The sequence below is a fragment of the Cyclopterus lumpus genome, chromosome 14, assembly GCF_009769545.1.
Source record: "Cyclopterus lumpus isolate fCycLum1 chromosome 14, fCycLum1.pri, whole genome shotgun sequence".
Lineage (NCBI taxonomy): Eukaryota > Metazoa > Chordata > Actinopteri > Perciformes > Cyclopteridae > Cyclopterus > Cyclopterus lumpus.
The window spans coordinates 423,172-440,000 of NC_046979.1; positions in this window are offsets into that span (position 1 = coordinate 423,172).

Here is a 16,829-nt window from a genome sequence, read left to right on the forward strand (position 1 = left end):
CAAGTCTCTTGCTCAAGGACACATCAACAGGCCGTGAGCGGGCATCGAACCACCGACACTCTGACCCACTGTCTCTCTCTCTAACTGAACTACTGTCTGTCTCTCTCTCTAACTGCCTGTCTGTCTCTCTAACTGAGATACTGCCTGTCTCTCTATTTGCCTGTCTGTATCTCTAACTATCTGTATGTCTGTCTGTCTGTCTAACTAAGATACTGTCTGTCTCTCTCTCTAACTGAACTACTGTCTCTCTCTCTCTAACTGCCTGTCTGTCTCTCTAACTGTCTGTCTTTCTCTCTAACTGTCTGTCTTTCTTTCTAACTGTCTGTCTGTCTCTCTAACGGTCTGTCTTTCTCTCTAACTGTCTGTCTTTCTTTCTAACTGTCTCTCTGTCTCTCTAACTGTCTGTCTGAATCTCTAACTGTCTGTCTGTCTCTCTAACTGTCTGTATGTCTCTCTAACTGTCTGTCTTTCTCTCTAACTGTCTGTCTTTCTTTCTAACTGTCTGTCTGTCTCTCTAACGGTCTGTCTTTCTCTCTAACTGTCTGTCTGTCTCTCTAACTGTCTCTCTGTCTCTCTAACTGTCTGTCTGAATCTCTAACTGTCTGTCTGTCTCTCTAACTGTCTGTATGTCTCTCTAACTGTCTGTCTGTCTCTCTAACTGTCTGTATGTCTCTCTAACTATATGTCTGTCTCTCTAATTGCCTGTCTGTCTCTCTAACTGTCTGTCTGTCTCTCTAACTGTCTGTCTGAATCTCTAACTGTCTGTCTGTCTCTCTAACTGTCTCTCTGTCTCTCTAACTGTCTGTCTTTCTCTAACTGTCTGTCTGTCTCTCTAACTGTCTGTCTGTCTCTAACTGTCTGTCTTTCTCTCTAACTGTCTGTCTGTCTCTCTAACTGTCTCTCTGTCTCTCTAACTGTCTGTCTGTCTCTCTAACTGTCTGTCTGTCTCTCTAACTGTCTGTCTTTCTCTCTAACTGTCTGTCTGAATCTCTAACTGTCTCTCTGTCTCTCTAACTGTCTGTCTTTCTCTAACTGTCTGTCTGTCTCTCTAACTGTCTGTCTGAATCTCTAACTGTCTGTCTGTCTCTCTAACTGTCTGTCTGTCTCTCTAACTGTATGTCTCTCTCTCTAACTGAACTACTGTCTCTCTCTCTCTAACTGCCTGTCTGTCTCTCTAACTGTCTGTCTTTCTCTCTAACTGTCTGTCTTTCTTTCTAACTGTCTGTCTGTCTCTCTAACGGTCTGTCTTTCTCTCTAACTGTCTGTCTTTCTTTCTAACTGTCTCTCTGTCTCTCTAACTGTCTGTCTGAATCTCTAACTGTCTGTCTGTCTCTCTAACTGTCTGTATGTCTCTCTAACTATATGTCTGTCTCTCTAATTGCCTGTCTGTCTCTCTAACTGTCTGTCTGTCTCTCTAACTGTCTGTCTGAATCTCTAACTGTCTGTCTTTCTCTCTAACTGTCTGTCTGAATCTCTAACTGTCTGTCTGTCTCTCTAACTGTCTGTCTGTCTCTCTAACTGTCTGTCTTTCTCTCTAACTGTCTGTCTCTCTAACTGTCTGTCTGAGTCTCTAATTGTCTGTCTGAATCTCTAACTGTCTGTCTGTCTCTCTAACTGTCTGTCTTTCTCTCTAACTGTCTGTCTGTCTCTCTAACTGTCTGTCTGTCTCTCTAACTGTCTGTCTTTCTCTCTAACTGTCTGTCTGAATCTCTAACTGTCTGTCTGTCTCTCTAACTGTCTGTCTGTCTCTCTAACTGTCTGTCTTTCTCTCTAACTGTCTGTCTCTCTAACTGTCTGTCTTTCTCTCTAACTGTCTGTGTGTCTCTCTAACTATCTGTCTCTCTAACTGTCTGTCTGTCTAACTGTCTGTCTTTCTCTCTAACTGTCTGTCTGTCTCTCTAACTGTCTGTCTCTCTAACTATCTGTCTCTCTAACTGTCTGTCTGTCTAACTGTCTGTCTTTCTCTCTAACTGTCTGTCTGTCTCTCTAACTCAAGCTGATTAAAGTGTCATCACGTGTTAATGACTTCACATTATCAATAATTATACATTATCGATGAGTTGAATATGTTTAGTTGTCAGCGACACGGTGGATTAGCGAGTTTGACCTTTAAGACTCTCGAGGCTTTGACCTTCACTGAATGATTCAATCTTTTTAAGTTCAATGCTCTTTGAATCGAATGTCGTTGATCTTCTTCCATTCACCAACACACAGATAAACGCTCTCTAGAGCGCCACATGTGGATTCATCCGCCGCTGAAAATAGTCCCCTACAAAGTCTGTCTTTCCTTGTGTTAGCTCATAGCGGCCAAGTGGTTGAATTGAAGCAAAGCAAAACAAAACATCAGATTATTATAGTTTAATTCATTACTAATGTATCTGGAGGTCAGTGTAAATCCCTCCAGCTGAATGTGGATCTGACTGTTCATCGGATCTATTTTCAGTCAGAAATGAGAACCACGCCGTCATCCTGTTGATGTGCTGGTGGAAGACAGGCGGCCAATCAGAGCGCAGCTCCTCAGGGGGGCGTCGACACAAATCACATTTATTAAATACTATAAAGTATATTTCATGATATCATGTTGTTGTTGTTCTATTTTAGGTTGTATTTGTTTCTTTGTCTCTCCCTGAAACACGTTTCATCTCGTTTGTTTGGGTTAATGATCGACTCTCGAATACGAATACATAGATGTTCAATAACTTTGTGTGTGATTTAGATTCATTATTTTAAAATTAGCATGTGTGTGTGTGACTTCTGACTCCTCCCACTAATCCACAACACAAACACAGCAGATTATCTGTGTTGCAGCTTCACGACCGAAACACGTGGAACCGGATCATCAGAGACACGGCAGAACCAGTTCAGCTTCATTGAACCACCGCTCCGCCACGCCTCGTATCCATCAGAGTGCTGGGGGGGGACCAGGGGACCAGAAGACCAGGGGACCGGGAGACCAGGAGACCAGGGGACCAGGAGACCAGGGGACCAGCCAGGAGACCAGGGGACCGGGAGACCAGGAGACCAGGAGACCAGGAGACCAGGGGACCAGGAGACCAGGGGACCAGCCAGGAGACCAGGGGACCAGGAGACCAGGGGACCAGGAGACCAGGGGACCGGGAGACCAGGAGACCAGGGGACCGGGAGACCAGGGGACCAGGGGACCGGGAGACCAGGGGACCAGGGGACCAGGAGACCAGGAGACCAGGGGACCAGGGGACCAGGGGACCAGGAGACCAGGAGACCAGGGGACCAGGGGACCAGGAGACCAGGAGACCAGGGGACCAGGGGACCAGGAGACCAGGGGACCAGGGGACCAGGAGACCAGGAGACCAGGGGACCAGGGGACCAGGGGACCAGGAGACCAGGGGACCAGGGGACCAGGGGACCAGGAGACCAGGGGACCAGGGGACCAGGAGACCAGGAGACCAGGGGACCAGGGGACCAGGGGACCAGGGGACCAGGAGACTGCAGTCAATTTACACAATTCATTCTCAAAAGAAATAAAATACAACTCATCAAAACTTTCTTTTAGTCTTTAAATGTTCAAGCAATTAGAGTATTGCATGTGTGTGTGTGTGTTCGTGTGTTCGTGTGTTTGTGTGTGTGTGTTTGTGTGTGTGTGTGTGTGTGTGTTCGTGTGTTTGTGTGTGTGTGTGTGTGTGTGTTTGTGTGTGTGTGTGTGTGTGTGTGTTTGTGTGTGTGTTTGTGTGTTTGTGCGTGTGTTTGTGTGTGTGTGTGTGTGTGTTTGTGTGTGTGTTTGTGTATGTGTGTGTGTGTGTGTGTGTGTGTGTGTGTGTGTGTCTCAAAGAACATTTAGACTCTGATTCATCATCTACTTCAGACTCCAGCTGGACATCATCTTCATCATCATCACTAAATATCTTTACTTCCTCATATTATCCTGTTGATCTTCTTCTTCTCCTCCTTCTCTCCCACCAGCTGTCCGAGAGGCTGCTACTTGCCTCTATAACTCATCTCCAGCAGGAGCGGAGGAGGAAGAGGAGGTGGAGGAGGAAGAGGAGGGAGGAGGAGGTGGAGGAAGAAGAGGAGGTGGAAGAGGAAGAGAAGGTGGAGGTGGAGGAGGAAGAGGAGGTGGAAAAGGAAGAGGAGGGAGGAGGAGGAGGTGGAGGAGGAAGAGGAGGTGGAAGAGGAAGAGGAGGGAGGAGGAGGAGGAGGAGGTGGAGGAAGAAGAGGAGGGAGGAGGAAGAAGAGGTGGAAAGGGAAGAGGAGGGAGTAGGAGGAGGAGGTGGAGGAAGAAGAGGAGGGAGGAGGAGGTGGAGGAAGAAGAGGAGGTGGAAGAGGAAGAGGAGGGAGGAGGAGGAGGAGGAAGAAGAGGAGGTGGAAGATGAAGAGGAGGGAGGAGGAAGAGGAGATAACGTACCAAATAGGATTCAGAGGAGTTCTCTGCAGGTTTTAAAGAGCAGAGGATCAAAATACACTTAAAGGGATTTATTGTGTGTAAAAGCTCTGATGTCAAACCTTCAGAAGAATGTGAAGCTTTCGCTCCGCAGGAGAAAACATCGTTCAGTTTGATTGAGCTTCAAAGACGAGAAGAACTAAAGAGAATAAAACTCAACTAATTAAACCAGAAAAATAAAACAATAAAACATGAACAAACCAGTAATCAGTGATGTCATCACGTGTGAAAAGGTGTGAAACAAACCAACAAAGAAGAGTCAGTGTTCAGTTGGAGAACCAGACCAGGATCAGGTCCATCAGCTGATCCACATCCTGGAGGACAGAGACCGGCAGGACCCCTAATGGGGAGGGATATATACCTATATATATATATATATATATATATATATATATATATAGGTATATATATATAGGTGTATATATATATAGGTATATATATATAGGTGTATATATATACCTATATATATATATATATATAGGTGTATGTAGGTGTATATATATATATAGGTATATATATATAGGTGTATATATATATAGGTATATATATATAGGTGTATATATATACCTATATATATATATATATATATAGGTGTATGTAGGTGTATATATATATATAGGTATATAGGTATATATATATACCTATATATATATAGGTATATATATATACCTATATATATAGGTATATATATATACCTATATATATATAGGTATATATATATATAGGTATATATAGGTATATAGGTATATATATATACCTATATATATATATAGGTATATATATATACCTATATATATATATATATAGGTATATATATATACCTATATATATATATATGTATAGGTATATATATAGGTATATATATATACCTATATATATATATAGGTATATATATATACCTATATATATAGGTATATATATATAGGTTCCCGGTGTTTCCAGGTGTTTCCAGGTGCTTCACTCTCCAGTCGACCCTCTGCCACGCCCACCTGAAACAACAGGGATAACAGGCAGTGGCAGAGAGGGTCGTCACAATATAAATATATATTACGTTAATATATATACATTATATAAATAAAGGACTCATAAACACACATATTTTATATTATTTATTTATTTTAAAACCATATAAACAGAGTTGAGCAACATTAATATATGAGCAACATTCCTGTAGTGTGTTTTAGTCTAAAATGCAGAAATAACTGCAATGATTAATGTCAACATGTAAAAAAGCCGTTTGTTCTAATAACTGAAGGTCGTGACCTCAGGAATGTACGCCTGAATCTTAAAGGGCCGTTTTTAGCCCGTGAGTTCCTGGTTGGGGTCACGGGGTCACGGCGAGCAGCGAAGACGTCTGCTGACATTTTAACGTTCATTCCTCGACTTCTCGCTCTGCTGTTTTTAGAGAACCAGAAGCGCTCGTTTCCTCAGACCAGATAAATCATTCTGTTGGGATTGGGCTCCTTCTATGGAAGCTGGTGCTGCGGGAGGTCAAAGGTCACAGCACAAAACCTCTGTGAGAACACAAACACCTGAAGATTTACAAACAGAGAGGAACAGCTCTACATACAGGTGTCTAGTTAGCTTAGCATTAAAGCTGGTAGGAACAGTTTAGCTTAGCATAAAGGCTGGTAGGAACAGGTTAGCTTAGCATAAAGACTGGTAGGAACAGGTTAGATTAGCATAAAGGCTGGTAGGAACAAGCTAGCTTAGCGTAAAGGCTGGTAGGAACAGGTTAGCTTAGCATAAAGGCTAATAGGAACAGGCTAGCTTAGCATAAAGGCTGGTAGGAACAGGTTAGCTTAGCATAAAGGCTAGTAGGAACAGGCTAGCTTAGCGAGGACACACAAACATAATTTAGTCACTACCGTCAGTTTTGTTTACTGCCAATCCCGTGAATCTGGCGTATAGAAAGTATTGAGTCATAATTCTCGCGTTACCTACGCTTCCTGAACGCAACCTACACACACACACACACACACACTAGGGTGACCAGACGTCCGGATTTAGGCCGGACAGTCCAGATTTTCAATACCCTGTCCGGACGCGTATTTGTCCTCCTTTTTGGAGTTGCACTGGGCCGAAAGAGAACGCAGTCTAACAAATGATTGGTCCAAAGCGTTGTCAAATACATATCTGATAGGCTTAGCTTCTAACCAGATGTGATTGGTTCACAACGTAAACAAGGCTCCGTGTGCTCGTAGGCTACGTCAGAGCTACGCTGACGGCTACGTTGACCGGAACTTAACACAGCAGAGAACATGTCAACGCGCCAGACGTGTTCAACCCAAAGGACCAAAGAACCGTTTGTTACGTAACGTAAAGGTAACAGACGTGCCATGAAGGTAACAGACGTGCCATGAAGGTAACAGACGTGCCATAAAGGTAACAGACGTGCCATAAAGGTAACAGACGTGCCATGAAGGTAACAGACGTGCCATAAAGGTAACAGACGTGCCATGAAGGTAACAGACGTGCCATAAAGGTAACAGACGTGCCATGAAGGTAACAGACGTGCCATAAAGGTAACAGACGTGCCATGAAGGTAACAGACGTGCCATAAAGGTAACAGACGTGCCATAAAGGTAACAGACGTGCCATAAAGGTAACAGACGTGCCATGAAGGTAACAGACGTGCCATGAAGGTAACAGACGTGCCATAAAGGTAACAGACAAGCCATGAAGGTAACTGACGTGCCATGAAGGTAACAGACAAGCCATGAAGGTAACTGACGTGCCATAAAGGTAACAGACGTGCCATGAAGGTAACAGACAAGCCATGAAGGTAACAGACGTGCCATGAAGGTAACAGACGTGCCATGAAGGTAACTGACGTGCCATGAAGGTAACAGACAAGCCATGAAGGTAACAGACGTGCCATGAAGGTAACAGACGTGCCATGAAGGTAACTGACGTGCCATGAAGGTAACTGACGTGCCATGAAGGTAACAGACGTGCCATAAAGGTAACAGACGTGCCAGGAAGGTAACAGACGTGCCATGAAGGTAACAGACGTGCCATAAAGGTAACAGACGTGCCATGAAGGTAACTGACGTACCATGAAGGTAACAGACGTGCCATAAAGGACGTGCCATAAAGGTAACTGACGTGCCATGAAGGTAACAGACGTGCCATGAAGGTAACTGACGTGCCATGAAGGTAACTGACGTGCCATGAAGGTAACAGACGTGCCATAAAGGTAACAGACGTGCCATGAAGGTAACAGACGTGCCATAAAGGTAACAGACGTGCCATGAAGGTAACAGACGTGCCATAAAGGTAACAGACGTGCCATGAAGGTAACAGACGTGCCATAAAGGTAACAGACGTGCCATGAAGGTAACTGACGTGCCATGAAGGTAACAGACGTGCCATAAAGGTAACAGATGTGCCATGAAGGTAACAGACGTGCCATAAAGGTAACAGACGTGCCATGAAGGTAACTGGCGTGCCATGAAGGTAACAGACGTGCCATGAAGGTAACTGACGTGCCATGAAGGTAACAGACGTGCCATGAAGGTAACAGACGTGCCATAAAGGTAACAGACAAGCCATGAAGGTAACTGACGTGCCATGAAGGTAACAGACAAGCCATGAAGGTAACTGACGTGCCATGAAGGTAACAGACAAGCCATGAAGGTAACTGACGTGCCATAAAGGTAACAGACATGCCATGAAGGTAACAGACAAGCCATGAAGGTAACAGACGTGCCATGAAGGTAACAGACGTGCCATGAAGGTAACTGACGTGCCATGAAGGTAACAGACGTGCCATGAAGGTAACTGACGTGCCATGAAGGTAACAGACGTGCCATAAAGGTAACAGACGTGCCAGGAAGGTAACAGACGTGCCATGAAGGTAACAGACGTGCCATAAAGGTAACAGACGTGCCATGAAGGTAACTGACGTGCCATGAAGGTAACAGACGTGCCATAAAGGACGTGCCATAAAGGTAACTGACGTGCCATGAAGGTAACAGACGTGCCATGAAGGTAACTGATGTGCCATGAAGGTAACAGACGTGCCATGAAGGTAACTGACGAGTCATGAAGGTAACTGATGTGCCATGAAGGTAACAGGCGTGCCTGAAGGTAACAGACGTGCCATGAAGGTAACAGACAAGCCATGAAGGTAACAGACGTGCCATGAAGGTAACTGACGAGTCATGAAGGTAACTGACGTGCCATGAAGGTAACAGATGTGCCATGAAGGTAACAGACAAGCCATGAAGGTAACAGACGTGCCTGAAGGTAACAGACGTGCCATGAAGGTAACAGACAAGCCATGAAGGTAACAGGCGTGCCTGAAGGTAACAGACGTGCCATGAAGGTAACAGACAAGCCATGAAGGTAACTGACGTGCCATGAAGGTAACTGACGTGCCATGAAGGTAACTGATGTGCCATAAAGGTAACTGATGTGCCATAAAGGTAACAGACAAGCCATGAAGGTAACTGACGAGTCATGAAGGTAACAGACGTGCCCTGAAGGTAACTGACGTGCCATGAAGGTAACTGATGTGCCATAAAGGTAACAGACAAGCCATGAAGGTAACTGACGTGCCATGAAGGTAACTGACGTGCCATGAAGGTAACTGATGTGCCATAAAGGTAACAGACAAGCCATGAAGGTAACTGACGAGTCATGAAGGTAACTGACGAGTCATGAAGGTAACAGACGTGCCATGAAGGTAACAGACGTGCCATGAAGGTAACAGACGTGCCATGAAGGTAACAGACAAGCCATGAAGGTAACTGACGAGTCATGAAGGTAACAGACGAGTCATGAAGGTAACAGACAAGCCATGAAGGTAACAGACAAGCCATGAAGGTAACAGGCGTGCCTGAAGGTAACTGACGTGCCATGAAGGTAACTGACGAGTCATGAAGGTAACTGACGTGCCATGAAGGTAACAGACAAGCCATGAAGGTAACAGACGTGCCATGAAGGTAACTGACGAGTCATGAAGGTAACTGACGTGCCATGAAGGTAACAGACAAGCCATGAAGGTAACAGACGTGCCATGAAGGTAACTGACGTGCCATGAAGGTAACAGACGAGCCATGAAGGTAACAGGCGTGCCTGAAGGTAACTGACGTGCCATGAAGGTAACAGACAAGCCATGAAGGTAACAGACGTGCCATGAAGGTAACTGACGTGCCATGAAGGTAACAGACGTGCCATGAAGGTAACTGACGAGTCATGAAGGTAACAGACGTGCCATGAAGGTAACAGACGTGCCATGAAGGTAACTGACGAGTCATGAAGGTAACAGACGTGTTATGTATACATGGCACGTGTGTGTAACATATACATGTCACACACACACCCACACACGAACACACAAACACACAAACACACACACACAAACACACAAACACACACACATACAAACACAAACACACAAACACACAAACACAAACACACAAACACAAACACACAAACACACAAACACACATACAAACATACACAAACACACAAACACACAAACACACACACACACACACACAAACACACAAACACAAACACACACACACACACACACAAACACACAAACACAAACACACACACACACACAAACACACACACTTACTGTGTTTATGACTTCTTTAGACTATTTTAACTCCCTGCTAAGACATTTCAGAACTTTATGGCAGCGTCTATTTTTAAATGAACTGTTCGAATGTATACACGAATAAATGAAAAAAAGCTGTTCTGTATATATATGTGAATAAAGATATATATTTATATATACATATATAAATCTTTATTTGTATATAAAGATAAATATATATGTATATAGAAAGTAAACTGACGTGCCGTGAAGGATATATATATATTTATTTATATATAAAGATATATATATATATATATATATAAATACGGAACATCTTTTTCATTTATTCGTGTATACATTCGAACAGTTCATTTCCAATGATGGAGGAGACGTCCCACACCTCATTTCCTTCCCTCTGATCCGTCTCAGTTCTCACGTCAATAACAGAGAAGAATCCATTCGGTCAGAACACGCCAATGAGCTGTGAGGAGGCTCAGCTACGACCTTTGACCCTCAAAATGGATTGAACCAGTTCAAACCTCGTCTCAATTATTATTGTCCAGTTTTCTGTTATGATCTGGGCTCTGTGACGGTTATATGTGTAACTTGTTATCTGGTATATTCTATATGTGTTATCTGGTAGATGTTATATGTGTAACTTGTTATCTGGTAGATGTTATATGTGTAACTTGTTATCTGGTATATGTTATATGTGTAACATGTTATCTGGTATATTCTATATGTGTTATCTGGTATATGTTATATGTGTAACTTGTTATCTGGTATATGTTATATGTGTAACTTGTTATCTGGTAGATGTTATATGTGTAACTTGTTATCTGGTAGTTGTTATATGTGTAACATGTTATCTGGTATATTCTATATGTGTTATCTGGTATATGTTATATGTGTAACATGTTATCTGGTAGTTGTTATATGTGTAACATGTTATCTGGTAGATGTTTTATGTGTAACTTGTTATCTGGTAGATGTTATATGTGTAACTTGTTATCTGGTAGTTGTTATATGTGTAACATGTTATCTGGTATATTCTATATGTGTTATCTGGTATATGTTATATGTGTAACTTGTTATCTGGTAGTTGTTATATGTGTAACATGTTATCTGGTAGATGTTATATGTGTAACTTGTTATCTGGTAGATGTTATATGTGTAACTTGTTATCTGGTAGTTGTTATATGTGTAACATGTTATCTGGTATATGTTATATGTGTAACTTGTTATCTGGTAGATGTTATATGTGTAACTTGTTATCTGGTATATGTTATATGTGTAACATGTTATCTGGTAGATGTTATATGTGTAACATGTTATCTGGTAGATGTTATATGTGTAACTTGTTATCTGGTAGTTGTTATATGTGTAACATGTTATCTGGTAGATGTTATATGTGTAACTTGTTATCTGGTATATGTTATATGTGTAACTTGTTATCTGGTAGATGTTATATGTGTAACTTGTTATCTGGTAGATGTTATATGTGTAACATGTTATCTGGTATATTCTATATGTGTTATCTGGTAGATGTTATATGTGTAACATGTTATCTGGTATATTCTATATGTGTTATCTGGTATATGTTATATGTGTAACTTGTTATCTGGTAGATGTTATATGTGTAACATGTTATCTGGTATATTCTATATGTGTTATCTGGTAGATGTTATATGTGTAACATGTTATCTGGTATATTCTATATGTGTTATCTGGTATATGTTATATGTGTAACATGTTATCTGGTATATTCTATATGTGTTATCTGGTATATGTTATATGTGTAACTTGTTATCTGGTAGATGTTATATGTGTAACTTGTTATCTGGTAGTTGTTATATGTGTAACATGTTATCTGGTAGATGTTATATGTGTAACTTGTTATCTGGTAGATGTTATATGTGTAACTTGTTATCTGGTAGTTGTTATATGTGTAACATGTTATCTGGTAGATGTTATATGTGTAACTTGTTATCTGGTATATGTTATATGTGTAACTTGTTATCTGGTAGATGTTATATGTGTAACATGTTATCTGGTATATTCTATATGTGTTATCTGGTAGATGTTATATGTGTAACTTGTTATCTGGTAGATGTTATATGTGTAACTTGTTATCTGGTATATGTTATATGTGTAACATGTTATCTGGTATATTCTATATGTGTTATCTGGTATATGTTATATGTGTAACTTGTTATCTGGTAGATGTTATATGTGTAACTTGTTATCTGGTATATGTTATATGTGTAACTTGTTATCTGGTAGATGTTATATGTGTAACATGTTATCTGGTAGATGTTATATGTGTAACTTGTTATCTGGTAGTTGTTATATGTGTAACATGTTATCTGGTATATTCTATATGTGTTATCTGGTAGTTGTTATATGTGTAACTTGTTATCTGGTATATTCTATATGTGTTATCTGGTATATGTTATATGTGTAACTTGTTATCTGGTAGTTGTTATATGTGTAACATGTTATCTGGTAGATGTTATATGTGTAACTTGTTATCTGGTAGATGTTATATGTGTAACTTGTTATCTGGTAGTTGTTATATGTGTAACATGTTATCTGGTAGATGTTATATGTGTAACTTGTTATCTGGTAGATGTTATATGTGTAACTTGTTATCTGGTAGATGTTATATGTGTAACATGTTATCTGGTATATTCTATATGTGTTATCTGGTAGATGTTATATGTGTAACATGTTATCTGGTAGATGTTATATGTGTAACTTGTTATCTGGTAGATGTTATATGTGTAACTTGTTATCTGGTAGTTGTTATATGTGTAACTTGTTATCTGGTATATGTTATATGTGTAACTTGTTATCTGGTAGATGTTATATGTGTAACTTGTTATCTGGTATATGTTATATGTGTAACTTGTTATCTGGTAGATGTTATATGTGTAACTTGTTATCTGGTAGATGTTATATGTGTAACATGTTATCTGGTATATTCTATATGTGTTATCTGGTAGATGTTATATGTGTAACTTGTTATCTGGTATATGTTATATGTGTAACTTGTTATCTGGTAGATGTTATATGTGTAACTTGTTATCTGGTATATGTTATATGTGTAACTTGTTATCTGGTAGATGTTATATGTGTAACTTGTTATCTGGTAGATGTTATATGTGTAACATGTTATCTGGTATATTCTATATGTGTTATCTGGTAGATGTTATATGTGTAACTTGTTATCTGGTAGATGTTATATGTGTAACTTGTTATCTGGTATATGTTATATGTGTAACTTGTTATCTGGTAGATGTTATATGTGTAACATGTTATCTGGTATATTCTATATGTGTTATCTGGTATATGTTATATGTGTAACTTGTTATCTGGTAGTTGTTATATGTGTAACATGTTATCTGGTAGATGTTATATGTGTAACTTGTTATCTGGTAGATGTTATATGTGTAACTTGTTATCTGGTATATGTTATATGTGTAACTTGTTATCTGGTAGATGTTATATGTGTAACTTGTTATCTGGTAGTTGTTATATGTGTAACTTGTTATCTGGTAGATGTTATATGTGTAACTTGTTATCTGGTAGATGTTATATGTGTAACATGTTATCTGGTATATTCTATATGTGTTATCTGGTAGTTGTTATATGTGTAACTTGTTATCTGGTATATTCTATATGTGTTATCTGGTATATGTTATATGTGTAACATGTTATCTGGTATATTCTATATGTGTTATCTGGTATATGTTATATGTGTAACTTGTTATCTGGTAGATGTTATATGTGTAACTTGTTATCTGGTATATTCTATATGTGTTATCTGGTAGATGTTATATGTGTAACATGTTATCTGGTATATTCTATATGTGTTATCTGGTATATGTTATATGTGTAACTTGTTATCTGGTAGATGTTATATGTGTAACTTGTTATCTGGTATATGTTATATGTGTAACTTGTTATCTGGTAGATGTTATATGTGTAACATGTTATCTGGTAGATGTTATATGTGTAACTTGTTATCTGGTAGTTGTTATATGTGTAACATGTTATCTGGTATATTCTATATGTGTTATCTGGTATATGTTATATGTGTAACTTGTTATCTGGTAGTTGTTATATGTGTAACATGTTATCTGGTAGATGTTATATGTGTAACTTGTTATCTGGTAGATGTTATATGTGTAACTTGTTATCTGGTAGTTGTTATATGTGTAACATGTTATCTGGTAGATGTTATATGTGTAACTTGTTATCTGGTATATGTTATATGTGTAACTTGTTATCTGGTAGATGTTATATGTGTAACTTGTTATCTGGTATATGTTATATGTGTAACTTGTTATCTGGTAGATGTTATATGTGTAACTTGTTATCTGGTAGTTGTTATATGTGTAACTTGTTATCTGGTAGATGTTATATGTGTAACTTGTTATCTGGTAGATGTTATATGTGTAACATGTTATCTGGTATATTCTATATGTGTTATCTGGTAGTTGTTATATGTGTAACTTGTTATCTGGTAGTTGTTATATGTGTAACTTGTTATCTGGTAGTTGTTATATGTGTAACATGTTGTTATCTGTGCACTATTAGCACTCCATACGTGAACAGGGAAAAGAAACCTGAGTCTGTTTCATGTTTCGTTCTAATGTCCCTCAATGGAAGACTTCAGCTCTTTTTTATTTTCACCAGAGAACAACAAATATTGAGACTATTGTTGTAAGAAACCATAAAACAACGTTCCCGTGTGAGATAAAGATGTCTAAACCTTCAATTTATTTCTATGTAAACACGTCCACCGGCTGTCTTCTCGGTCCTCCCGTCACAGAACCCTGTCTCGCTCTTTCCAAACAGTTCATCTCCGAGGACACATTTGACGTAACCAGATGTTTGTTTCTGCAGCAAACACTTTATTTAGCACCGCACATGATCCACGACCTCTGGAGACCAGCGTGGGGTTAATAAAAGGTTACATCTCTTTGTGTCTGTGTCACTTTCCAATGTTTAGACATCTGGTTTAACAGGACCTGGATCAGCTGAGCTTTGATGTGAAGTGGTTGAAGAAACACAGCTGTAAAAGGTTATAAGTGCTCTCAGAAATCTGAGCTTTAAAGTGTTTCTGACAAGAGTCACATATATATATACATGTATATATATATATATATATATATATGTATACACAATCAACATATATATATATACATATATATATATATATATATATATATATATATATATTTATATATATACATGTATATATATACACATGTATGTATATATATACATGTATATATATATATATATGTATATATATATATACATGTATATATATACATATATATATATATATATATATGTATATATATATATATGTATATATATATATGTTGATTGTGTATACATATATATATATGTATATATATATGTTGATTGTGTATACATATATATATATATATATATATATATATATATATATATATACACAATCAACACAATCAAATAAAATAGAAAATAACTTGTGTGTGTGTGTGTGTGTGTGTGTGTGTGTGTGCTTGTGTGTGTGTGTGTGTCGTCTGCTGCCTTCAGGGACCACCGTACCAGCGGTTCCTCAGGTGACTTTGTGTTTGTGTCGTCCAGACCGTCTTTATTGAAGCGCAGAAGAAGAACCCGTGGTGACGTCCTCCACAGCTCTCAGGTGCTTCAGGGACACTCGAGCGTTTCTGCTGCAGCACCTGAAGAAGACGCCTGGAAGTTTTCAGACACATCTCATGGTCTTCATCAACATATTTATATAAATATAATGTACTCTCTGTCTTGGTTTATGTTATAAAACCAGAAGAGAAGCTGCTGACCTCATTTCTCTCTGGAGTTAAAGTCCCTCATGACTCACCTGCTGCTACCTTACTCCAGCTAACAGGAGCAAACAGGAGCTATCAGGGGCTAACAAGAGCTAACAGGAGCTATCAGGGGCTAACAAGAGCTAACAGGAGCTAATAGGTGCTATCAGGAGAAAAAAATGAGCTATCAGGAGAAAGGGGAGCTAACAGGAGCTATCAGGAGCAAACAGGAGCTAATAGGGGCTAACAGGAGCTATCAGGAGCAAACAGGAGCTAATAGGGGCTAACAAGAGCTATCAGGAGAAAAAAGGAGCTAACAGAAGCTATAAGGAGCTAACAGGAGCTATCAGGAGAAAAAATGAGCTAACAGGAGCTATCAGGAGAAAGGGGAGCTAACAGGAGCTAATAGGGGCTATCAGGAGCTAACAGGACCAAACAGGAGCTAATAGGGGCTAACAGGAGCTATCAGGAGAAAAAAGGAGCTAACAGAAGCTATAAGGAGCTAACAGGAGCTATAAGGAGCAAACAGGAGCTAACAGGAGCTATCAGGAGCTAACAAGAGCTAAAAGGAGGTTTTTTTCTTTGTTCTGTCAGTCTCCTCTCTTCTCTCTCTTCTTTCCTCTCTCCTCTCTCCTCCTCTCCTCCTCTCTTCTCTCCTATCCACAGTAATAAAGTTGAAGTGTTTCAAACATCTAGGGGTCAGAGGTCAGTTGTTCTTGGACTCTCGTCTCCTCTGAGATGATTTGTTTCTCATTCCTCTCTAATCACATTCCTCCTGCTGCAAGTATAAATACATTGTGATGTATTCATACTTCATGATGTATTTATACAATATATTGAAGTGGATCATTAGTTTTTAGATGTTTCAGCATCACGTTTGTTGTGTAATAAATTAGTTATTTGGTAATACGTGGAAACAGCGCCACCATCTCGTAGACGTACACTCTGTGGCCACAGGTGGTACTACAGCCTGTAATGATTCGGTGAGTGTTTTAAAAGGAACCTGCAG